Source organism: Odocoileus virginianus, chromosome 6 (assembly GCF_023699985.2).
Source record: "Odocoileus virginianus isolate 20LAN1187 ecotype Illinois chromosome 6, Ovbor_1.2, whole genome shotgun sequence".
In the NCBI taxonomy this organism is placed as follows: Eukaryota; Metazoa; Chordata; class Mammalia; order Artiodactyla; family Cervidae; genus Odocoileus; species Odocoileus virginianus.
This window is the reverse complement of record NC_069679.1, coordinates 42,096,304-42,122,928: the sequence shown is the minus strand read 5'-3', so window position 1 is coordinate 42,122,928 and position 26,625 is coordinate 42,096,304. Positions and strand designations below refer to the sequence as shown.

Here is a 26,625-nt window from a genome sequence, read left to right as displayed (position 1 = left end):
GTAAAAATAAAAGTTGCTTCATGCATTTATAGTCAGGTATTATACATGCTATAATATAGGTCTGAAAGAAAATCAAAGCTTCTAGTGTTCATGAGATGGCAACTCAAAGAAAAGCAGACTTTATGGCTTTTGAGATAGTTATACAACACTCTGGCTTACTGGAAAATGAAAAGGGAAAAGAAAAGCTAGCTGAATAGTCCCAGGTCAGTTTTATTTACTTGTAAGATACTCCTTTCACATATAGATCATGGAGTAAATTGAGTGGAAATATACTGGTGGGGACACTACTTGTAGCTGTATTTTCAGAACCTCATGGTTATGCTATTATGTGAATTATATAATCCTTCTTTGAGGGTACTTTCTCTTTACCCAGGTAATAATGGGCCCTCATTTCTATAAGAGTTTTCAAAGGATAACCAAACAACAAAGACAAAGGAAATCAGACTTCAAGTTCAGCCAGCCATAGGCAGGGTTATGGTGTAAATAATCAGTTGAAATAAACTGTCCCCAAAAATAAAAGCTTGATTTTTTTTTTTTTAAAGAATGACTTTGGTTGTAATGCTCAGTAAAATGAAAGGATTAATATGAAATTCTTGCACCAAGATTACAGGCCTAAATAATCATTAGGAATACTTTGTAATGTTTGTAATATTTTATTATTTGTGTTCTCTTTTAATCCTGTCTTGTAATATTTAAAAATTGATATTAAGAATTAATGAGAATTGCTTTTTCAATTAAAATGACTTTATAGGCAGCTTCTAGGAATATTTTTATTTCTGAAAGCAAGGTAGATATGATCAAAGCTTTTTAATAAATAAGTTCATTTTATTCCTCATGTGGGAACTATCCTTAGTTTCATACTTTTAATATTTATAGTACTGTGTATTGAAAGTGAAAAGAAAAAAGTGAAGTCGCTCAGTCATGTCCGACTCTTTGCAACCCCATGGACTGCAGGGAGAGACACTAGGCTCTCCGTCCATGGGATTTTCCAGGCAAGAGTACTGGAATGGGTTGCCATTTCCTTCTCTAGGGGATCTTCCTGACCCAGGGATCGAACCCCGGTCTCCCACGTTGTAGGCAGAAATTTACTGTCTGAGCCACCAGGGAAACCCGCAGTACTGTGTATTATTTCACATATATTCTTAACACATGTTTACCTCAAGCTGTTTCTTTTTTAAATATTCAAGTATATTCATGGACTGCTACCCAGTGTTTTAAATATATTCAGCTTTTCAATTGTGCATTTATCCTTCAGTCATAGAATAGTTCCTTTTACTACTAAAGCTCATCAAGTGCTTTTTCCCTACCCATATTTTTTTTTTAATACATATTTTATTGAAGTATAGTTGACTTACAATGTTTCAAGTGCACAGCAAGGTGATTCAGTTATACAAATACACATATATTATTTTTGAAATTATTTTCCATCATAAGTTATTACAAGATATTGACTGTAGTTCCCTATGCTATACAGTTAACCTTTGTTTCTTGTTGTGTATCTATTTTTTAATTAGAAATCTAGTATTCTATTCATATTTAGTCAAACAAGTGGAATCAAAATGTCATAATTTTTTTAGTTAGGCAAAAATTCATAAGTTTTCTAAAATGTATATATATATGTAGAAAAGCTTTTCTGCAACACTTGATAAAGGCTTGAGAAAGAACATAAAGAAAAAAAGAAGAGATGGAGAAATTGGAGAACAGAAGCTAAATGAAATGGGAGCACTGAATATGAAATAGAAAAAGTGAAACAAGTTAGATAAAAGTAAAAAGATCATTGTATAGTCCAGTTGTTTTTAAACACGACTGCTTGTTAGAAACATAACTGAAATTCTGGAGAAAAAAAGCAATACCGGGCATTTGTATTTTTCAAAAAATCTCAAGATAATTCTGATGTGTATCTGGATTTTAAAAAGTGATCACAGGTTTGGTCATAAAGAGTTCTATTGTTTTTCTGTTAACCAATCATGATAGAGTGGTATTAAGTGAGTAATAGTTGCATAATCACAATAACAAAAGATGTTTATCAGTTTTCACAATCAGTAGCCAGATAAAAAAATAAAAGACAATTACAATTGCAAGCCGTAATGGGAACACAGTTAACAATATAAAATAATTACATAAAATTTGGGTGGGTTCAGGCAGAGTGATGTGGCAAGTGGAAGTGCATACATGCACATGTTTTCATCCACCCAGTCAATCTATGTCTTTTGGTTGGTCCATTTAATCCATTTACATTTAAGGTAATTATTGATATGTATAATTCTATCACCGTTTCTTAATTGTTTTGGGTTTATTTTCTTTTCCTTCTCTGTGTTTCCTGCCTAGAGAAGTTCCTTTAGCATTTGTTGTAAAGCTGGTTTGCTGGTGCTGAATTCTCTTAATGTTTTCTTGTCTGGAAAGCTTTTGATTTCTCCATCAAATCTGAAGGAGAGTCTTGCTGAGTAGAGTATTCTTGGTTATAGGTTCTTCCCTGTCATCACTTTAAATATACCATACCATTCCCTTCCCTTCTCGCTAGTAGAGTTCCTGTAGAGAAATCAGCTGATAGCCCGATGGGAGTTCACTTGTATGTTACTTGTCATTTTTCCCTTGCTGCTTTTAATATTTTATCTCTGTCTTTAATTTTTGTCAGTTTGATTACTATGTGTCTTGGTGTGTTCCTCCTTGGGTTTATTCTTCCTGGGGCTCTTTGTGCTTCCTAGGCTTGGTTGACAATTTTCTTTCTCATGTTCAGAAGGTTTTCAGCTATTATCTCTTCAAATGTTTTCTCAGGTACTTTCTCTCTTCTTCTGGGACCCCTCTAATGCAAATTTTGGTGCATTTAATGTTGTCCCAGAGGTCTCTTAGGCTGTCTTCATTTCTTTTGACTATATATTCTGTTCTGTGGCAGTGATTTCCATCATTCTGTCCCCAGGTCATTTATCAATTCTTCTGCCTCAGTTATTCTGGTACTGATTCCTTCTAGTGTGTTACTTATCTCTGTTTGTTTGTTCTTTAGTTCTTTGGTAAACATTTCTTGCAGCTTCTCAATCTTTGTTTTCGTTCTTTTTCTGACAGGCTGGGTCATCTTCACCATCATTATTCTGAATTCTTTTCTTGGAAGATTGCCTGTCTCCACTTCATTTAGTTGTTTTTCTGGAATTTTATCTTGTCCCTTTATCTGGACGTAACTTTCTGCTTTTTCATCATGATTTAGTTCAGCTCAGTCGCTCAGTTGTGTCCGACTCTTTGTGACCCCATGAACCACAGCACAAGAGGCCTCCCTGTCCATCACCAACTCCCGGAGTCCTCCCAAACCCATGTTCATTGAGTGAGTGATGCCGTCCAACCATCTCATCATTTGTCGTCCCCTTCTCCTCCTGCCCTCAATCTTTCCCAGCATCAGGGTCTTTTCCAATGAGTCAGCTCTTCACATCAGGTGGCCAAAGTATTGAAGTTTCAGCTTCAGCATCAGTCCTTCCAATGAACACCCAGGACTGATCTCCTTTAGGATGGACTGGTTGGATCTCCTTGCAATCCAAGGGACTCTCAAGAGTCTTCTCCAACACCACAGTTCAAAAACATCAATTCTTTGGTGCTCAGCTTTCTTTATAGTCCAACTCTCACAACCATACATGACCACTGCAAAAACCATAGACTTGACCAGACGGACCTTTGTTGACAAAGTAACGTCTCTGCTTTTTAATATGCTGTCTAGGTTGGTCATAACTTCCTTCCAAGGAGCAAGTGTCTTTTAATTTCATGGCTGCAGTCACCATCTGCAGTGATTCTGGAGCTCAGAAAAATAAAGTCAGCCACTGTTTCCACTGTTTCCCCATCTATTTGCCATGAAGTGATGGAACGAGATGCCATGATCTTAGTTTTCTGAATGTTGAGCATTAGGCGAACTTTCTCACTCTCCTCTTTCACTTTCATCAAGAGGCTCTTTGGTTCGTCTTCACTTTCTGCCATCAGGGTGGTGTCATCTGCATATCTGAGGTTATTGATATTTCTCCCGGCAATCTTGATTCCAGCTTGTGCTTCTTCCAGCCCAGCATTTCTCATGATGTACTCTGCATATAAGTTAAATAAGCAGGGTGACAGTATACCGCCTTGACATACTCATTTTCCTATTTGGAACCAGTCTGTTTTCCATGTCCAGTTCTAACTCTTGCTTCCTGACCTGCATACAGGTTTCTCCAGAGGCAGGTCAGGTGGTCTGGTATTCCCATCTCCTTCAGAATTTGCCACAGTTTGTTGTGATCCACACAGTCAAAGGTTTTGGCATAGTCAATAAAGCAGAAATAGATGTTTTTCTGGAGCTCTCTTGCTTTTTCGATGATCCAGCGGATGTTGGCAATTTGATCTCTGGTTCCTCTGCCTTTTCTAAAACCAGCTTGAACCTCTGGAAATTGATGGTTCACGTATTGCTGAAGCCTGGCTTGGAGAATTTTGAGCATTACTTTTCTGCCGTGTGAGATGAGTGCAATTGTGCGGTAGTTTGAGCATTCTTTGGCATTGCCTTTCTTTGGAATTGAAATGAAAACTGACCTTTTCCAGTCCTGTGGCCACTGCTGAGTTTTCCAGATTTGCTGGCATATTGAGTGCAGCACTTTCACAGCATCATCTTTCAGGATTTGAAATAGCTCCACTGGAATTCCATCACCTCCACTAGCTTTGTCCGTAGTGATGCTTCCTAAGGCCCGCTTGACTTTACATTCCAGGATGTCTGGCTGTAGGTGAGTGTGAGTGATCACACCATCGTGATTATCTGGGTCGTGAAGATCTTTTTTGTACAGTTCTTCTGTGTATTCTTGCCACCTCTTCTTAATATCTTCTGCTTCTGTTAGGTCCATACCATTTCTGTCCTTTATTGTGCCCATCTTTGCATGAAATGTTCCCTTGGTATCTCTAATTTTCTTCAAGAGATCTCTAGTCTTTCCCATTCTGTTATTTTCCTCTATTTCTTTGCACTAGTCTCTGAGGAAGGCTTTGTTATCTCTCTTTGCTCTTCTTTGGAACTCTGCATTCAGATGGGAACATCTTTCCTTTTCTCCTTTGCTTTTCGCTTTTCTTCTTTTCACAGCTATTTGTAAGGTCTCCTCATACAACCATTTTGCTTTTTTGCATTTCTTTTTCTTGGGGATGGTCTTAATTCCTGTCTCCTGTACAGTGTCACGAACCTCTGTCCATAGTCCATCAGGCACTCTTGTCTATCAGATCTAGTCCCTTAAATCTACTTTTCACTTTCACTGTATAGTCATAAGGGATTTGATTTAGGTCATACCTGAATGGTCTAACGGTTTTCCCCACTTTCTTCAATTTCAGTCTGAATTTTGATTTTTAGAATTTTTCAATCAGGGGTTACGGACCTTTTCCTCTTTGTTTTAGTGTTCCCACAGATCTGTAGAACATTTTCCTATGCAGAGAGGATGATCTTTATGTTTTAATTTTTATGAACCGTATATGTGTCTGAGATGATGTGTATATATAAAAAATATATGTGGTATACATATGTGTACATATATAAAAATTTAGGGAAGCGTGTGCCTGTTGTGTTTGTGTGTGTGTCAGAGGTGGAGAGAGAGAAGGTGGGATGGGAGAAAGGGGAGAGAAGTGTATGTTTGTGGATGGTAGGGATGGGGAGACAGGGAGTGGAGATGGGGAGACAGGGAGTGGCTATATGGATCTGTGTAGCTGTTTCATCCTTGTGTTAGCTCAGGTTTGATTAATAACATGGTGAGAAATAAAACCTTAATTGCCATTTCACAGCTTTGTTAGCACTTAAGCTTATCACTAACAAATTCTCTTGGAAGAGATTTACCTAAAATTTCTGTGTAAAATTAAAACCAGAACATTGTGTGTGCCATACAAAATAATAGTAAAAAAAAAAAAAAAAACAACCAACAATCAAAACAGACCATGTCTTAAACTCTTTTACTAATCCTAAAGGAGTATGAAATGTTTTTGGTGCTATATAGTTACCCAAAGAAGCAGTTTCACTTTGCTTATTTAACAATTACTGTTGGACTAAGGTTGAACACAGGAAGTGAAGAATGGCTGAGCCATTTGTAGTGGTAGTGGTAATTTAGTTAAGCAGAAACTAATGATCCAAATTGGAAATAGACCAGGTCATTGGGTATTAACACCATCCCATTATGAAAAGTCTCATGAGATATTAGATGACCTCAAGAGACTTGTACTTTTGTTTGTAAGGACCTTTGCAAGATTGTTCTAAGACACTTTGAGAAATACTGAAACTATAATATTGCTTATCAGTAAATGTGATAGAAATTACTTTTCTACTCAGTTGTAAAACGAATGATTTTAGACCCTGAATCAGTCAGATGAAATAAACTCTTAGGTTAGAATGCTATATTTCTTTTTAAATTTAAAAATCTTTAGTATTTCTTAAATTTAAGACCCTGAACCTTTTTAAACATTACTGTATGAGAAGGTAAACTTTCATATCCTTCCAGTACTTCTATGATGCTTTTTCTCCAATCCCTGTGTTCTTTGCTGACAACAGCAGTTGTATGTACTTTGTGAGGTCAATAAATGCTGATTTCTGCAAAATGAAAACTCTTAGGAAGTGAGCTTAGTTGTGAAGAGGAAGCACGAAGAATGAGGCAACTGAATGAGAAGTATTGCAAGGGATTATTTAAAAGTGTGAGTCAGAAACCAAATTAATATTACTTCCCTTGGGTCTCCCCAGTCTTCATATGTATATTGTGATTTATTTTGGCTTACCTGGTTTGTTTATCTAGATATGTGGATGGTAGCAAATACGGATTATCAAAGTCTCTCTTTTCTCATAGTCCAAAGCTAAATACATACGCTTGTAACTATAGTTCTTATTTTCAGGAAAAATGTGCTAAAAAAATTTAAGCCATGTAATTTAGGGTTACAAAATAGATAGCACTTAGTGAAGGAAGGTTGACCTTATAGTTAGTGTATCTTTATTTATCCCATGATGTCTAATTAACTGATATCTACTTTTTAAAAAAAATTCCTTGTGGGATACAAAGCCTTATGAATTGTACTATAACCTATTTAATTCTGATTAGTTTTCCTCTTTAAATGAGGAGCTCAGTGACCAAAGAAGTTATTTCTTGTAGTGTTTTTTTAAATGAGAGAATTTAGAAATTATTATGTGGTAAAACTAACTAGACCAACTACGAGGTTGAGGGAATTTTAGTTATGAGGTTTTTGTTGTTTATTAAACTGTGTGGTTTGAAGAGTGGGCAGAAAGGGAGGAGGAACATTTTGAAATTATGCCCTACAGTTTTCAATCTTTTGTCAGCTTTTTGTGATGCTGTAGATGATTGTAATTTGAAACTGGAAATGTGAAAGATTTGTGGATTGGATGATTCACATACTGTTGGATTTTCCCCATGGCTTGAATTCTTCATAGAAACAATTTTACAGACACGTAGCAAGAGGACAGGGTAATATTTATTCCATAGGACTTGAAAAACAGTGACCTATGTTCTAAAAAGATGAAAGTACAGTTTTATTCAACATTATAAAAAATTGCCTTATATGCTTTATTTTACTGCTTACACTTCAGTTTTTTGATATGTGTATTTTCAATGTTGACTAAAAGTAACTGGGTGTGTTGACAGAACCACAGAAAAAAAATTGAACCTGTGTTGCTAAATAAAATTAAGTACTGCTTTGAAAAATAAAACTTTACCCTTATAGACTGTTATGTATGATCTGTGTTTCCATGAGGAAATGTTGATTAAGTAGTTTCCATTTTGGTATTACAGTATGTCCTGTTGTAAGTTGCTGACTGTGGAAAATTTTTTTAAGTAAAAGAAGCAGCTCAGCTTAAACCCTTAGTTTTTATTATGGCAGACACCAAAAATAGAAATCTAACAACAATTTTATAATCTATTAAATTTCTCCATATCTTAGAATAAGTTAGTTTTGAAAGTTTTAAACAAGGTTGTTGACTATAGAATTGAATTACCTTTGTATATCCTTGTATATGAAGCGTCCTTTTTACTTGAGCTACCGAATACATGTCTGCAGTTTTTTCAAAAAAGTAAGCCATAGCCTAGAGTAAATGACAAAATTTTCTATTTAGTATAGAGATGTTGTTATGTACAGTTCTGACAAAACTTGTTTATATGTAAAACTTAGCAGGATAGACTTATTTTGGATGAAACAAAAAGTCTTACAAAATCTGTTTTCTCTTAAATGAGTAAACTTATTTTTGGAATTTTTGATGGTATTTGGTTCTCCTTGATAACAAAAGGATCAGGATTTGTAATATTAGTCTACCTATGTAAGATAAGTTTTTGAGGATACTTGAATTTTGATGTCAGCTTATAAGTGCAGTAATTCAATATTGAAATTAAGTCTTTGCCTTTGAATTATTCTAACGGAGGCTGCAGAGTGTGGTTTTTGTTTTCTGAAAAGATGTTTTAAGTTTCTTGCTCAGTGCTTGCTTCTATCACCAAGAGAAGAGGAAGAGGAAGGCAACTCATAAAGCTGCTGTTTTATATGAAGTTAAGGCTCTAGTTTTGTGTTAAGTAGCTGTGGAATCTATAGTTTTGGTGTATGGCATGATCAATAATTTTTACTTTCAAAAGCTGGTATTTTTACATTTTAATGAGATTAGTTTTTTTTTTTTAAACCAATGAATATTGTATTGTAAAGGGAATGGGCTTTCCTGGTGGTTCAAAGGGTGAACAATTCTGCCTGCAATGCAGGAGACTTGGGTTTGATCCCTGGGTTGGGAAGATCTCCTGGAGAAGGAAGTGGCAATCCACTCCAGTATTCTTGCCTGGAGAATTCCATGGACAGAGGAGCCTGGTGGGTTACAGTCCATGGATCTCAGAGTTGGACACAACTGAATGACTAACACTTTCACTTAAAGAGAATCGAAAGTGAGTAGCACTTGGAAAGAAAAGTTGTTGTTGGTAGTCTGATAATGTGGTACTCTAATTTAAATTTATGCTTTGAGAGAATTAAATTTGGACTTTGACATCATTTAGAAGTAAGACTTATGTGCATTTTCAAGAAAAACCCAGGAAATAAACCATAAAGTGAAGATTAATTTTTATTTTAGAATGCATTGATGATTTAACTTTTATTAAAGTATCTTCTAACCTTTCAAAGTAAACCTTTCATTTATCAAGTCAAAATTAAATTGGTCATAATGACATACCATATATTATAAATATTAGTATGTCATATCATGTTTATAAAGTTAATAATGTGCTTCAAAATAATAGCTAAAACATGTAAGCCATAATTATTGAAGAAGGAAATTAAAATACTGTTCATGAATACAGTCAAGATTGATTCATTGTACCTTAGCGTTAGCAGAATATGTTAGTAGTAACATTTCATTTTCCATCAGTAAAAACATACTTTTGTTTGAACTGTTAACAGGAAATTATACGAATCAGTATGACTTTAAATGTTAATACTGTAGCTGTAAAGAGGGTATAGAATGTGCCTGTGCACTCCAGTGTACTTGGAGTTTTAATCATTATTTTAAAAATGTTTTGAAAGATACATTAAAACTAACATTAATATATTTGAATTGGACTTTAAATTGTATTAGAGATCTTGTAGTGTGCCTGAATTTTAATTACAAAGTAGTGACTGAGTTCAGATCAATGCCTCTGACTTCTGATAAGCAAAACAGAGGAACTTCTCTTTTTTAGTGTGTTGAAAGATGTAAAAACATCGTTTTATTTCTTAACAGTTTGCTATATAGATATTGGTGAATACCAAACTGTTACTGAACCTGTATGTAAGTAACCACATGACTACAGTTCAGGTCACTGATATTTTTGTTCTGTAAGTTCTTATAAAAGTACACTGTAATCTTTTACAACTATTTGCTGGTTGTAACAAAGATACAGTCACCTTTAGAAGATTTGGAAAGTACAGAAAAATTGAAAATATCATTTACCAAGATAAGTTAACTATATTTTGACATTTTGATGTTGATTTTCTTCCTGCTGTTTTTCATGTGTATATGTAATATATTATACATGTTGATACCAACATATAAATGGAGATCATGCTTCTTCTTAAATGGTGTTGATTTTAACATTGGAAATAATTGGTTCTTTATAGTCATATTTACATGCTATAGCTAGAATTTATAGGGAAACATAGTTTTTGCTTTAGAGAAGAAGTTGGCAAAGTTTTCCTGAAAGGGCCAGATAGTAAAATATTTTAGATTGTGCAGGGCAAGAGCAAAATTCAAGATAAGAATATAGATTCTCATAACCATTTGAACTCTAACCATTTAAAAAATGTAAAAACCATCCTTAACTGTGAGACTTAAAAAAGATAGCTGTCTGGATTTGGCCCATCAGATGTGTTAATAGTTTAACATATTGTGCTTTAGAAGACTGTTATCCTGTATTTTATTTATATATCTGTGTGTGTGTGTCTTTAAGAGTTCTTGACATTACTACCTAAAGGGCACAGAGCCAGCCTCTATTAAAAACCCAAGGAGCCAGATTGGAATGGTAGTCTTACTGCTGCAGGAATCCGTTTGTTGGTTTCCAGAGGGAGTGCTGACTCTGATTTAGTAAAATATGGTACTTGTCTCCGGAGTAGAAGAACTGGCTGAACTTAGAAGTGAGCATTATTTAGCCTTTACAGGAAATAGGAAAATGTTAAACTTGGGTCTGATGCTAGATGAGGATATTGTGTAGGAGATGTTGGATCTACCTGAAGGTGTTATTTAGCCTTAAAATATTAAAGCTGCCTTCCAAAATCTAGTTTTCCTTGACCTGGCTGTGTTCCCTTTTTAGTATCCATTTTTCTAACTTCAGAGACAGAGCTAAATTATTTTATATGAACATTATTATATTATATGAATGTTATATTTTTAAGTTACATATGAATGTAAAAGGGTAAAGATGAAAAAGAGGAAAAAATAAGCTAAAGCAAATGTCAAGAAAGTACTTTTTCTTGTCTTATCCTAAGATAACGATGAATCTTAAAATGTATCCAGGAGGGAAAGACTGCTGTTGGTATTGCAACGATACTGTTTATTGTTAAGTTTAGTTTTTGTGCATGTATGTAAATATTATAGTTTCTGTTTTCATTTTATGTGCAAAGCTTTACCAGTTAACTCTTGTTTTTTATGGATTAACGGGTTTGCACCCCTGCTGTATATACATGGAAGTAACAGACTACTGCCCAAGTCCTAGACTGATTATTGGATAATACAGAGTGACACAGATTCAAAAGCATAGCAAAGGCTTTGAAAATTGAACTGATAATGGAACCATACCCATAGAAACCATGTTAAAACTTGCATTCTGAACCTAATCATCTATTAAAACAAAAATATTAACATTAACCACTGAATTTAAACAAGAACCACAATTATATAGTGTATTTAAAACGTCCAGATTATAATCCAAAATTATCTAACATATGAAGAACCAGGAAAACTTCAGTTGACATGTGAAGAAGAGATCAACATATACCATCACGATATAGATATTGGAATTATATGACAGAGACTTGATTGAAACTATTTTATGAATGTTCCAGTGATTTATTGTGGATGCCGTTCAAATAAATGGAAAAGCAGAAAGTCTCTGCAGAAAAAGAGAATATATAAAAAGGATAAGGCATTGTTAGAAATGAAAACTGCAGTAAGAGGGGAAAACCCACTGGATGACTCAATAGCAGAGGGGAAGAAATTTTAAAAATTCAACAGAGCCTTGGGGGAAAAAATGTCTTGACAAAAATCTTGAAAGCAACCAGAGAAAAATGACATATTACCTCTGGGAGAACAGTGATTAAGGAATTCTCATCAGAAACCATGGAGCCAAGAAGAAAAGGCAAAATTTCTTAAAGTGCTTAAAGAAAAGAACTGTCCATAGCCAGCAAAAATATTTTTTAAGGATGAGAGTGACATAAGGACATATTCAGATGAAGGAAAGCTGAGAGTATTTCATTGCCAGAAGACCAGATCTAAAATTTGCTAAAGAATGTCCTTAAGACAGAAGGGAAAATGATACCAGAAGGAAACTTGGACATCAGAAATAAAAGAAGATCAACAGGAATGGTAAATATCTGTGTAAATATCATAAATTGAGTTCTTTAAAATATATTTGCTAGTTAAGAATTACAACATTGGTGTGTTTTTCAGTGAATATAGTGTAATACATCTATTAAGTGGTAAAATACTGATTCTAAGTAGCTTCTGAAAGGTTCAGTATTAATATGTATATTGTTGTCTCTACAACCACTGTTTACAAAATACGATTTAGAATCACAATGGATAAAGTAAAGTGGAACTTAAAAAATGCTAAATACAAAAGGGAACTAGTAGAAAACAAACAATGAAATGGTAGATGTAAATTTTTACCTGTCAGTAATTACTTTAAAATTTTAAACGCTTTAAACATATCAATTAAAAGAGATCATTACAGTCCATTAAAAAATGACCCCATTATTTGCTTTAGAAACTTACTTCAAATAAAATAATATAGGTAGGTTAAAAGTGAAATGAAAGGAAAAGATATATTCTGCAAACACTAATCCAAAGAAAACCAGTGGTTATATTAAGCAATCAAAATAAACTTTGAAACAACCTAGGATAAAGAATGGGATATACACTGACAAAAGGATTAATTTACCAATCTTAAATGTGTGCATACCTAACAACAGAACTTAAAAATACATGAAGCAAAATCTAACAGAACTTAAAGGAGAAATAGAGAGCTTAACAATTACATTTGAAGACTTCACATGATTTCTTAGGAATAGATCATAGTAGCAGGCAGCATCATAAGGGTACAGAGTGACTAAACAACACTATCCACCAACTAGATCTGATTGATATTACAAGAACACTTTACCCCAGCAACAGCGGAATGTACATTCTTTTTAAGTACACGTGGATATTATCAAGATAAAATGTACCTTGGTCATAATAAAAATCTTAAATTTAAAAGAATTGAACGCAAAGTATGTTCTCAGACTATGGTGGAAATGAACTGGAAATTAATAACAGAGATAAAAGGAAAATCTCCAAGCTCCAAGATAATTAAATAGCAGACTTCTGAGTGATCTGTTGGCTAAAAGAAGAAGCCTCAGAGGAAATTAAAAAATACTTTGAACTGAACGAAACTGAAAATATATATCATGTCAGAATATATGCTGTACAGGCAGTGTTTACAAGAAAACTTACTGTATTTAGTGCTTTCATTAGGAAAAAAAAGAAAGTGTGCAAATCTGTGTGTTTCTGTCTCAAAAACTAGACAGACGAGAACAAAATAAATCCCAAATAAGAGGAGAAATGAATGAAATTCAAAGCAGGAAGACAACAGAAGTCTGTAAAACCAAAGATTGATAACAAAATTGGTAGTTTCTAGCAAAATTGACAAAAAGAAAAGGGAAGACATATAGAACCAGTGCCAAATGAAAGAATATCACTACAGACCCCACAAGAATCCAAGGGATAGTAGAAATACTAAGAACAACTTATGTGGACATAAATTTGTCAAATTAGGTGAAGTGGACAAATTCTTTGAAATAGATTAATTCCTTAGCAGAGTACATAAACTCACCCAAGAAGAAAAAGATTATTGTAACTAGTCTTAAAACTGTTAAAAAAATTTAATTCATGGTTTAAAACTTTTCAAAAAAGAAATGTCTAGACCCAGGTGGTTTTTCTGGTGAGTTCTTGCCAATACTTACAGAAGAAATGATATTATAGGTTTCCTTCTTATGCAAAAGTAGGCTGTGTTGTGAAACCTCTTGTAAGGAGAAATGGTCTAAATCAAAGAAGCAATCACCTTTTTTTAAATAAAAGCTAAAATACTCTACAGAGTTGTTTTTTTTTTTTTTTTTTTTTTGGTTAGTGAAAACACGTACTAATAATGTAGGTCTTTTGTGAAATGAAGTGATGTAAAGCAGAAGTGATTTATTGTATCTAAATTTTTTAAAATTAGATTTTATCAAAGCAGTTTTTTAATTGAAGTATGGCTGATTTACAGTGTGTTCATTTCAGGTGTTTAGCAAAGTGTGTGTGTGTAAGTAACTAAATCACTAATAATTAGCAACATTAAACATCTCTTCATGTGCATTTTGGTCATCTGTATGTTTTCTTTGGAGAAATATCTATTCAGATCTTCTGCCCATTTTTTGATTGGGTTGTTTGTTTTATTTTATATTGAGCTGTATGAGTTGTTTATATATTTTGGAGATTAATCCCTTGTTGGTTGCATTGTTTGTAAATATTTTCTCATCTTCTATAGGCTGCCCTTTTGTCTTGTTATGGTTTCCTTTGATGTGCAAAAGGTTTTGAGTTTAATTAGGTCTCATTTGTATTTTTGTTTCCATTACTCTAGAAGATGGATCAAAAAAAATATTGCTCCAGTTTATGTGAGTGTCCTACTTGTGTTTTCCTCTCAGAGTTTTATAATATCCAGTCTTACCTTTAAGTCTTTAATCCATTTTGAGTTTGTTTCTGTGTATGGTGTCAAAAAATGGTCTAATTTCATTCTTTTATGTGTAGCTCTCCAGTGTTCCCGGCACCACTGATTGAAGAGATTGTCTTTTATCCATGTATATTCTTGCCACCTTTGTCATAGAGTAATTGACCATACGTGTGTGGGTTTATTTCTGGCTTTCTATCCTGTGACATTGATTTATATTTCTGTATTTGTGCCTGTACTGTGACGCTTTGATGACTGTAGCTTTGTAGCATAGTCTGAAGTCATGAAGTCTGATTCCTCCAGCTCTGTTTTTTGGTCTCCAGATTGTTTTGGCTATTTGGGGTCTTTGTGTTTCAATATAACTCATATAGATCAATATAAAAAAATTAGTTTTGCTATATAATAATTTAGCAAATATAATTTTTAAAAGAATTAAAAATAGAAGTTAGGGAAAATGGGCAGGGAACATACTGATATGGACCAGAATTGCACAAAATTCAGGAATTTGTTTCTGACTGAAGATAAAGTGCTGGTTTTAAGGATATTGTTTTCTACATAGTCAGTTACAAGTTATTATTTTAAAAAACATTTTTAACATTGTTTCATTTCATAATGTTTTACTAAGCTTCCTAATTTTTGTTTTTAATTTAGAATGTTTATTCACCTGTGTAGTAAAACTTGAAAGAAGAAACATATGTATGTAAAATCTATGACCAATGTTCATTTGACCTTTATAAGCTATCTTCTTGGGTCTTTTTTTTTTAGTAAATAATAATACATGTCTAAATAATGTATGAATCAAAGAAGAAATCTCAAGAGACATTTTAAATTATTTTGAGCTTAATAAAAGAGAAAACAATTTATAAAAATTTGTGGGATTCAGTGAAAATAGTGCTCAGATAGAAATTTAGAGCATTGAAAGCATATATTAGAAGAAGTATCTACAATCAGTAGTAGAAGCTTCTACCTCAGGAAACTAGAAAAAGAAAAGCAGATTAACTTCAAAGTAAGTAGAAGAAAAGAAATAATAAAAATTATAGCAGAAATAAATCTATGAATTTGAAAATAGGAAGCCAATAGAGAAAAATCAAGAAAACCAAAAGCTGTTTCTTTGAAAAGACAAAATAAAGACTGCTGAACCTGATGCTTTTCCGGTACCACTTTTCAGAGTCTTTTGTTTTTATTAATGATTTCTAATTCTGCACATTAAGCCTGATTATTATCCTTACTGTAACATTTGCCATGACCAGGGCTTGACTTCTGTTTCTTCTTTTTTGTCTTTTACCACTGCATTTCTACCTTAGTGCTTTATTTTGCAGATATACATTTAATATGTAACTGTAGCCATATTTTTTCTAGCCTTAAGTTTTACTTTTTTTCCTGAAATTCTTCTCATGCAATAATTCATATTTCAGTGTCCAGAAATCCCACAAGTTTTATTGGTTTTTTATAGGTTTCATGTCAGTTTTAAACATCAGCCTGCGATTCTTCAGTAAGCATTTCATGAAAAAGGTCCTGCTCCTGTATACTTGCATCATAATTTCCATGACAAAGAAAATTAATAGCGATTACTCTAATACTGCTCCTATTTACATTTCTTAAATTGTCCCAAAAGATTTAAAACAGTTTTCCTTACAATTGACCTTTTAAAGAAAACACCTTTCTAGTGAAGTGGCTTTCTAGTAGAATGGCTCACATTCTGGACTTGTCTGATTTTCCTTGATTTGTCATTTAATCTGTTCCACTATCTCCCATCTTTTTCCTGAAACATTCATGAAACATCTTTTGATAGTAGAACTTTGTAAATGATGTTATATATAACATCAGGAGGTGCATTCTATTGAATGAGTGGTTCTCAATTTGAACTATTCACATAGTTTGTCCTGAGAGTTGTCTGTCTTGTAAGGTTTCAAGGGGAAAGACAGAAGGGAAGGAATGCTGTTGTCCCTTGAGAGTCACAAGAGTAAAAGAGTGGGTACAGGTATAGAAAGTTTTATAACATCTCTAGTGTTACCATCTGGACTTTATAAAAGAGAGGGACTAGTGAGTCATAAATTTGGAATGTGGTTATTTTGAGTTTGAAAAGTAAGGTCTCTTTTTCCATTTCTTGTGTGCAGTATTTTCTTTGCATTCAGAAGTCAGTCCTGGAGTTCAAGGTGACATTCTTGAGGTGTCAACTTTCAAGGTGACAGTCTTTCTCCAGAAGAGAAAAGCTGAGAGCTAACTCTGTAGGCAAAGACATGGTGGTCACGGTACCGAGCGGGAGATGGATGAGTGGGTGTTCCTCATGACCCACGGGAGAGACCAGTACTTCTTCCACTTTTCACTCTCCAGAAAACTGAGCATATAGAGGAATAACCAAATATGCCTTCAAAGAAATAACATTCTCTTTTTCCTCTCTAGGTGATCACCCTTAAAGCTGTATTCGATCACAATTAAGTTTTAGATTACTTAACTTGTCAAGTCTATTAAAACAAAATTACAGTCCACCTGAAAAGTGAAAGTGTTAGCCGCTCAGTTGTGTCCAGCTCTTTGCAACCCTATGGACCATAGCTTGCCAGGCTCCTCTGTCAATGGAATTCTCCAGGCAAGAGTACTGGAGTGGGCTGCCATTTCCTTCTCCAATAAGCCACCTAACGTCTATATATTTTGTATTTATAAACCCAGTATTGTTTTACATGAAGACAGCTACCACTATTGATTGGCTTCAGTTAATTGACACTGTCATCTTGACTAGAAAAAGACAGTCAAGTGTGTCATTTCTGAAGTCCTACACATATGTCCCCATCTGAAAAGAAAACTAACTGATTTGAGATAAGTTCCTAAAAGCTTTTCTTTTGACTGACAAACTGTCATTCTAAAGGGAAACACGATTTCCATTCAGTAAGTCTCTCTAAAAGCTTCAAGTTTGAACAGATAAAGTAAAGCAAGCATGGTCTATGGATCTTTTCATGCTGTACTACTTATACATAATACTTAGCACTCTGTGGATGGCGATTGATTCAAATTAATCTTTTATTGTGTTCACACCTGAGAAATCAAGAGAGCATAGACTCTTCATCTGAGAAAAGAGGATCAATTTTGAAGACAATGAATTGGATTGGTAAGCTGAGAATTTACCATTTAAAAGTAATGTCCTTTTCCCAGAGTATACCACTTCTTAGTTAACAGCAAACTTAGAAATATCCATTCTTCTACAAGAGGAACATGATTATTTCATGAGGGCTCTTACATGAGAAATTTAACCAACATTCATTCATTTGTGAAAACTTTTCAACAAACCCCAACTTTATGGGTTGATATAACCTGAAGATAGTGTGTTATAGGGTAATGGATAACTATGATCATTCTCATTCAGGGTAGTTAAGTTCTAGGAAGTCATCATGGATACTGAATTAACAAATACTGAACCCATTGTTCCTAGAAGTACAGGATTAGGTTCCTGCAAACCTCTTTTCACCTTTGTTAACTGATCATGTATAAATGTATGCTTGTGCTTAAAGACTCCTTATTTAGTATATTCTGTTGATTCACTAACATTGAACTCTTGGTCAGCGACACTGTCTCATGCCTGAAAGTAGGCATATCTAACATACATATTTTTTCCATTAAGCACGTGACAAATTTCTTGTGCTTTGAAACACTATAGACAACACTTGATGGCTTGAGAGCTATTTCCACCAGTGAAATCACCAATAAAAAAGGACAAAAATCCAATAAACAACGCACTTAAATAGTCTGCAAGAAGGATACTTATTTATAATATGAGACCTTAAATAGGAAGGCCTTGTTTGGCCTCAGTTTGGAATGTGCATGTTGGGTATTCCCCATTTTTGCTTCTTTGCACATGTCCATGAATGACTGGAAAGACCAGCCAAAATACAAATAAGTAAGTAGGCAAATTTGTAGATATAGAATCCATGAATAATGAGAATAACAGAATCTAATGATCCTGGGGTACCTATGCAGAGAGAGGAAGGAGCTAAATATGTTACTTCTCTTCTGTGCTTTCAGCGTCTTCATCTCTCCTTACTTGGTTGGTCTTACAAGCAAACTTAGATTTGAATAGAACTTTTCATGAGTTTCCATTAGATAAAGGCTTGTTGACTCAGGCTGCTCATGTGGTAATATATCAATCTGCCTTCACTCTTAAGGGCTTGATGGGCTATTTACCTTTCTTGAGGAAAATAGCTTATGATATTGGTGATGAAATTCCTTTAAGGATTGACTCTCACTTCAATTTATAATAAACTAAAATTCTGACTTTATATAAACAGTTACATAGTTTTTTCCATTCTCTCCTCAGAATATTAATAATTAAAAATCCAACCAAAATCTAAACATAAGACTTAACATTTATTTATTTTCCCCAAACTCTCATTTGTTCATTTTTTTAAAGTTTCACATTGTGAGTTTATACTCAGTTCTCTTTTCAGCAAAATTTAGAAATTCATTTTAATCCTAAAAGTATTAGCTATGCCATGTGTTATTTTAGAGGACTATTTTTCTTCTGTTTTATGCTTATTTTTGTACCTAGGAGATAGATAACAGCTGCATAATATAAAATCACTGTCACTCTACTGTTTTTCTGGAAATCCTTTTCTGAGATTTATGATCAGTATGACATCCTTAAGAAAGCATTATTCTATTAACACTTCTCAATATTTTGGGAAACAAAAATAGGTACAGTAATAGCAAAGTGTTAGTCACTCAGTCGTGTCCAACTCTTTGCGATTCCATGGACTGTAGCCTGCCAGGATCCTCTGTCCGTGGATTTCTCCAGGCAAGAATCCTGTAATGGGTTGCCATTCCTTTCACCAGGGGATCTTCCCGATCCAGGAATCGAACCTGGGCCTCCTGCATTGCAGGCAGATTCTGTACCATCTGAGCCACTAGGGAAGCCCCACAGCGAGCGCAGAACTCGGGATGAGATACTTGAAGAACATTTAATTATGCAAAGTTAAATAATCTTTCCTAGTATAGGACTTACTAGGATTCATGTACATTTTTATCTCCCAGAGGAACTCTAATATTACATGTACTATGTATATATCCTGCATATGTTTACTAAATTTATAGGAACATGGAATGCTTACTAAGAGGTAGCTTGAGGGATTAATGCTCTATGGAATAAACTTGGAGAAGTGCTGGCTTTGATAAGTCTCTGTACAACTCCCTCCTGTAGATCTCATTTCTGCTCTTGCAACAAAACAAAAGGAATTTATTTCCTCTTCTATATATAATAGCCCTTTGAGTATTTTAAAGAAGCTGTCACTCTATAAGCTTTTTATTTTACAGGTGAGATGCCTCTCTCCTTGGATTCTTACTGATACTCTTATTTCTAGACCTCTTATCAAACCTATGATTATTTTATTGGACATACTGGTGTCACCTTTATTAGACTAGAGATTAAAATGACTAGGAATGCCCACCCCTTTATATTGGTTGCAGTGTTTAGCACAGTACTGTGCATGTACTGTGCACTTAGTTAATACTTTGCAAATTGAAATGAATCTTTCTGTCATTTTAATTATATTATTCTGTCTCCACAATAAGTCCAAGGGGATCAGTGATATATTAGATGTTCGGCATTTTGCAGTGAGAACAGATAGGGTTTTTACTGTAATTAAAAAATAACTCTGTCAAAAGTTATGGTTTTGCCAGTACTTGATTTAAGATTGCTATTTAAAATGCTTGAGAAAAAAACCACAAGAAACAAAAATGAGATTTTGGCAATTAACAAGCTGGAGGAGGCATATTTAGTGTCATGTTCATTAGATTTTTTTTCTAGGTAAATACTTTTGGTAATTGCTCCATAGTGGTGTGTCATTAAGAGGTTAATGAAATCTCTTTCAGAGTTTAGCTTTTTAGAGTCTAGACATTGTTTTCTGCAAAGGATAGGTAGTTACATCATATAATTGTGTTAAGCATCATATCTGATTTTTTTTTTTTTTAAGAAAATTAAGTATCTAGCACATAACTAAGTATTTTTCTGCAAGAAACAGTAAACTTACAAGTCAAAATAAAGCTACTTTATTATGATCTTCCAACATGAAAATCCATTCAGAAAGGTAAGTATATGTCAGTATTTTCAGCCTTTCTCCACAGTTATTTGTAGGAAGGCATTCTTAGCAAACTGAGGTCATGCCTTCCATTTGACATGTGAGTTATTGTCCCAACCAGCATATTCTACTCTTTTGAAGGAAACAGTAAAGTCAGTAAAAATGTGAATTGAGAGATTTATTCAAGAGAGTTTTCTCAAGTACACTGAGTATTCTCCACTTTGTAATAACAGGAAGAATGATACACTAAGAGGAAGAATGATGATCTGTTGCTCTACCCTTAACTGTTAATATTCTGCATGTCTCTTTACCTTTCTAGACAGAGGTTGTTTGCTTTGTAAAATGAGGAGGCAGTATTAGGTTATCCCCAACATCTTTTCGAGCTCTAGAATTTTGTGGTTTTATATATAATGGTAACCAACTAACATAAAAATAAGTTTAAGGTACTGACAGACTTGAGATGTATCTTTTGAGATGTATCTTTTGAATTATTGAAGAAAACGATGTCACCGAAATAATACTCTTTTTAAAATATTTTGAATGTATTTTATTGTGTTTTATTATATTATTTACAGTATATGTGTTGTCACATTCACTACTTTTACTAATCAACTTATTCTTCTTGATTAATGAAAGGTTACTTTTTTTTTAGTTGTCTTGAATCCCTCATTTGTCAGTTTTGTTGAAGTACTTGTTATATAAGTATTCATAATCCTAAATCTCCACAGATAGAGATTGCAGAAAGAAGTGAAAGTTTTTGTGGCCAAGGATATTGAAGTGAAGTGAAGTGAAGTCACTCAGTCTTGTCCGACTCTTTGCGACCCCATGGACTGTAGCCTACCAGGATCCTCAGTCCATGGGGTTTTCCAGCCTAGAATACTGAAGTGGGTTGCCATTTCCTTGCAGACATATTTCCCAGCTTGACTATCTAGCCATGGTCATTGGGTCAGAATTCTTATGGTTACTTTCTGTTGAAAATGTTGTACAAACTGAGCATAGAGAAAAATTATAGATAATGCAAAAAGTGCAATATTTAATGAAGTTTGTGAAAGGATCACTGGAGAACAGTTCCAGGTATATGCAGAGACATGTTTAGGTGAGTTTATGACAGAATTAAGTTAGTTAACAGTTGTAGGCGAGAGAGTTGCCAAGAGAATGACTCAATAGCTTTTTCAGTAGGGAGTAGTTTAGATATCAAAGATTTAAGAGAAACCTTTGTGGAAAAATTACCTTTGTTTTGTCAGTGTTTTGAAAGTCACTGGGAAGTAAAGGATGTTGTTTATTGTACAGTGTCAGTTAAATTATTACCTCCCTCTCATTTTTGTTCATTCTCCTCAGATTTAGCACATGCTTATGATAACCTGGACTTCCCTGGTGGCTCAGACGGTAAAGAGTCTGCCTACAATGTGGGAGACCCGGGTTCAATCCTGGGTCAGGAAGATCTCCTGGAGAAGGAAATGGCAACCCACTCCAGTATTCTTGCCTGGAAAATTCCATGGACAGAGGAGCCTGGTAGACTGTAGTCCATGGGGTTGCAAAGAGTCTGACACGACTGAGCGACTTCAGCTTCACCTTCACCTATGATAACCTGAATCTTGTTAAATGAAATAAATTATTTAAAAAGTAATTTTCAATTTTTAATTTAAGTCTTAAAGCCTTTTTTTTGCTTGTTTACTGTGAAAATTTGGTCCAGTTTTTCCATGGGTTGATTAGATGGATTTTTTTTTTAATTGAGCACCAATTATCTTTGGGTACTGAGAAGTCTGTAGATTTATAACCAGAGATGAGAAGGATAGGTTTTTTAGTACGCAGCACTTTTCTTGATATTACTGTTACAAAGAATTTATTGAATATCTCTTTTTGCTTGTTGGGCATTAATAAGTGTATTAAGTAAGTTGATTGATTTGTAGAGAGAAGAGAGGACAGAAGAAACACTGATAAATATTTCAGGACTTGTTGTTCAGTTGCTAACTTGTGTCCAACTCTGCGACTCCATGGACTGTAGCCTGCCAGGCTCCTCTGTTCATGGGATTTGCCATGCAAGAATACTGGAGTGGGTTGCCATGCCCTCCAGGGGATCTTCCCAGACCAGGAATCGAACGTGTGACTCCTGCTGCTGTCTGCAGTGGCACGTGGATTCTTTACCACTGAGCAACCAGGGGAGCCCATATTAGTTAAGCTTGATTGCTTTGCAGAGAGAGAGAGAACAGAAGAAACACTGATAAATATGTTAGGGCTATACAGCAAAAGATTGAGCTCATGTGGGACATTGCTGAATTTCTCAACTTGAATTTATTCTGTGTTCTGTGAAGTTCATGCTCCCAAAGGAGATGTCCTTATCATGCTGCCTGGCTCATATACTTAGCCCAAGTTGAAAGTAAACAGTTCCTTATAATTTTCCATATACAATTTGAAAGTAAAATGACCCCCATGTGTCTGTATGTAAAATCAGTTTTTGGTTTTGGTATTTGGGGCATTTTCTGATGAAATGAGATTCTTATACATGTATATTGGAAGGTAGATATATTAATAAGTAGTCTGTTGGGAATAAATCATAGGGACTTTGTAAGTTGGCACTCAGGTTTATAGGTAATGGTTTCTTTACCTGATGTGGGTTTGTATATTTGGCATAAATATATTAGCAAGTTATGACTCTTTCCTTTGTATGTATGATTTTATTTCCTTTTGTATGCAATAGATTTTAATTATTGTTCTTCCTACTCCCCCACCCCCACCCCACTTTTTGTAAACTCTTTGACAATTAGTGAAGGCCAGGAAAGGTGCAAAATCTAAAACTTGGACTGGACCCAAGTAGAGAACATTAATAACAATCATTTTATTTGCTTGTGGGGAAGCAGAGGTAGGGTAATGAGAGACAGCTTACTTGCTAAACTCTGAGGCTTAAATACAAAATATATAACTTAGTTTTTAAAAATGAAAATTCCTCAGTGAATTCTTCATAAAAACAAAAATTCTTTGTAAAAAGCAAAAAAAAAAAAAAAAAGTCTACCTTACCACTGATGGGACAAATGAATAGGAGGAAGGAGAGATACAATAGAATCAGTTCACTTTCATTTGACTCAGTTGGTCAAAGCTGATTTCTTTTATAAAGGAAATCTTTTTCCTTCTCTTAAGGAAAATACTTACTGTCCAATATACTGATTATCTAAAAACAGTGACAACCACCAGGATACTGGGGTGTATAGAGAGGGCTGATGTGGTTAGTCTAGTTCTAGAAGATGTTTGGAGACCTTCTTAATTTTAGAGGATAGTTAACAAGTGTCCTTCTGGGTAATAAGTCCTCAGATAGTCTTGATGTTGTATTTCCTACAGTAGAATTCATGGCAGTTTTTGTGTCTTCATTTTTACTTTGTCATATTGCTTTGAATCTGAGAGCTGGGCAGGTAGAGCCATGAGCTGGTTCTTTTTAAAGATTTTAGGAATCGGAAAATGCCTAAGATCCTTCCTAAAGTAAAGGAGGATGGCCTTTGAGTTTGTGCTGGCTTTCTGCTGGACTCAGCTTGATACCATCAATATAGATGTTGTATAAAATGTTTCAACAAAATTTTTGTTCATCTTGGTAGTCATTTTAAATTTTGCAAATGATTATATGTTAAAGAAAAGAGAAAACCAACTGTGTTTTACTGAAGAATGTTTTTCTCCCCATCATCCTTATTTCCTTATTTCTTGTGTGGGCAAAAATTAATTTTTATTTCAGGTATTTACAAAGAATATGAAGGCTTTCTATCAGATTTTTAAAGAATTTTATGATTTCAGGACTTCTAAGAGAATTGATTGTGTTTTCAAAGCCAGCTATGAAAGTGGACATAGAAAGTGTTTTTGTATTTTTCTTCATGTGATTAATGCAAATTACAAAATGTTTCAACTTTGCTTCTTAGCAGGAGATTATATGAATGATCCTGTGGTATCTAAATTATTTCCAAATGTTTTCATTCTGCTGTAATATTTCAGGAGAGTATTTCCTTCCTTTTAAGCAGGAGGAATAGTTTTCTGAATTTTAATTTGCTTAGAGAAAATAGAATACTTACATTGGGAATTTGTGTTATGGTTAGAATTAAAATATGAAAATCACATAGATTATGGTTATAACCTGATGCTTAATATGCTAAATTTATATGTTCATTTCAGTTCAGTCGCTCAGTCGTGTCTGACTCTTTGTGACCCTTTGCACGCCAGGCCTCCTTGTCCATCACCAGCTCCTGGAGTTTACTAAAACTCGTGTCCATGAAGTCAATGATGCCATCCAGCCATCTCATCCTTTGTCATCTGCTTCTCCTCCTGCCTTCAATCTTTCCCAGCATCAGGGTCTTTTCCAGTGAGTCAGCTCTTCACATCAGGTGGCCAAAGTATTGGAGTTTCAGCTTCAGCATCAGTCCTTCCAATGAACACCCAGGACTGATCTCCTTCAGGATGGACTGGTTGGATCTCCTTGCAGTCCAAGGGACTCTCAAGAATCTTCTCCCACACCACAGTTCGAAAGCATCAATTCTCCTGCGCTCAGCTTTCTTCCAACTCTCACATCCATACATGACTACTAGAAAAACCATAGCTTTGACTACATGGACCTTTGTTAGCAAAGTAATGTGCCTGCTTTTTAATATGCTGTCTAGGTTGGTCATAACTTTTCCTTCAAAGAGCAAGCATCTTTTAATTTCATGGCTGCAGTCACCATCTGCAGTGATTTTGGAGCCCAAAAATATAAAGTCTGTCACTCTTTCCCCATCTATTTGCCATGAAGTGATGGGCCCGGATGCCATGATCTTAATTTTCTTAATGTTGAGTTTTAAGCTAACTTTTTCACTCTCCTCTTTCACCTTCACTTTTAGTTCTTCTTCGCTTTCTGCCAAAACGGTAGAGTCCTCTGCATATCTGAGGTTATTGATATTTCTCCCAGCAATCTTGATTCCAGTTTGTGCTTCATCCAGCCCAGCATTTCTCATGCTGTACTCTGCATAAGTTAAATAAGCAGGGTGACAATATGCAGCCTTGACACACTCCTTTCCCCATATGGAACCAGTCTCCTGTTCCATGTCCAGTGCTATCCCTGCCTGCTTCTTACACCTTTGACTCCCTTTTGAAGCCATTGGTAGTGTCTCAGTGCTGTTGACACATTTTCAGGTTACAGCATTGTCATTCCAATCTGATCAGCCAAGTCTGACCACACCATTGTGGCCCTTGAAACTACTCTATTGTATGTTCAGCTTATCAGACCATGTGCGTCTTGACAATGGTTTGCCTTTAATCTGCAGAGCCATTCAACAATGGTATCAAAGTATCCAGTGGATCTTCCATATTCCCAATCATCCATGGTATTATCCAGTATTGTTGATTGCTGGAATGGTTTTAAAAAAAAAAGAAGACTCAAAAAACATTTTTGACGGTCTCACATTTCCTCCCGGTTCACACATCTTAGAAAGCGGTATTGTCACTGGATAGGGGTATCCTCAGAAATGGATCATCTTCCTTTGCCTGTTTTCTGGAAAATGATCAGGATAAAAGGGGAAGGGAGTTACTCAGCCCCATCTTGACAATTCCTGGGTATGGTGGGTCTTTTAAAAAAAAATAACCTAAAAGTTTTCTGAGGACATCCTGGTTGGTATTCTCTTGAGGTGGCAGTCTATCTAAATGAGTCTTGGGTGATTCAAACTTAATTCTCCTTCAGCCACCTAGATTCTTTTGTCAGATTCTAGTGCCCTAGATTATAAGGATAATGACCATTTGGTCAGATAAAATGGATTATTAAGTCCCACTATGATGGCTTATGTGGGTCAAAATGAGAGGACATATAATTATTCTCTGGAATTTTAATATTTTTAATAAATGCTTGTTTCTCTTGCATCTGACGTTTCAGATGATGAGTCTGGATCTGAGGAGGAAATTACTAGATAAAAGCTGAATTTATAGCTACTGAAATCGGAGGACTAGTTTTTTTCCTGGCTCCTAGGTGGGGAATATGTTAGACCATGGGAAGTAAGCCAGGGTGGAGTGGGGTTATTAGTGATCTTTATCTTTCAGAACTGCCCACAGAAACTTCCAGTGCAGCTCTCCCAAACTGTTGCAAATATCTTAAATTTAACTGGTGTGCTGAGTCTGCCGTTCATATCCAGGTGGCTCTGACCATG

At 34.8% G+C, this 26,625-nt stretch overlaps 1 protein-coding gene and 1 long non-coding RNA gene across 6 annotated transcripts in view; one reads left to right on the top strand and one right to left on the bottom strand.

The window, feature by feature from the left end:
- TCF12 (transcription factor 12) overlaps positions 1 to 26,625 on the top strand; it is a 390,369-nt gene that overhangs the window by 66,532 nt on the left and 297,212 nt on the right. The gene's annotated exons all lie outside the window — the stretch shown is intronic.
- On the bottom strand, positions 7,958 to 12,802 carry LOC110145731 (uncharacterized). Its single transcript, XR_002316300.2, has 2 exons — positions 12,715 to 12,802; positions 7,958 to 8,044 (listed from the first exon to the last, which is right to left on the bottom strand). It is a non-coding gene; the product is annotated as an uncharacterized lncRNA (long non-coding RNA).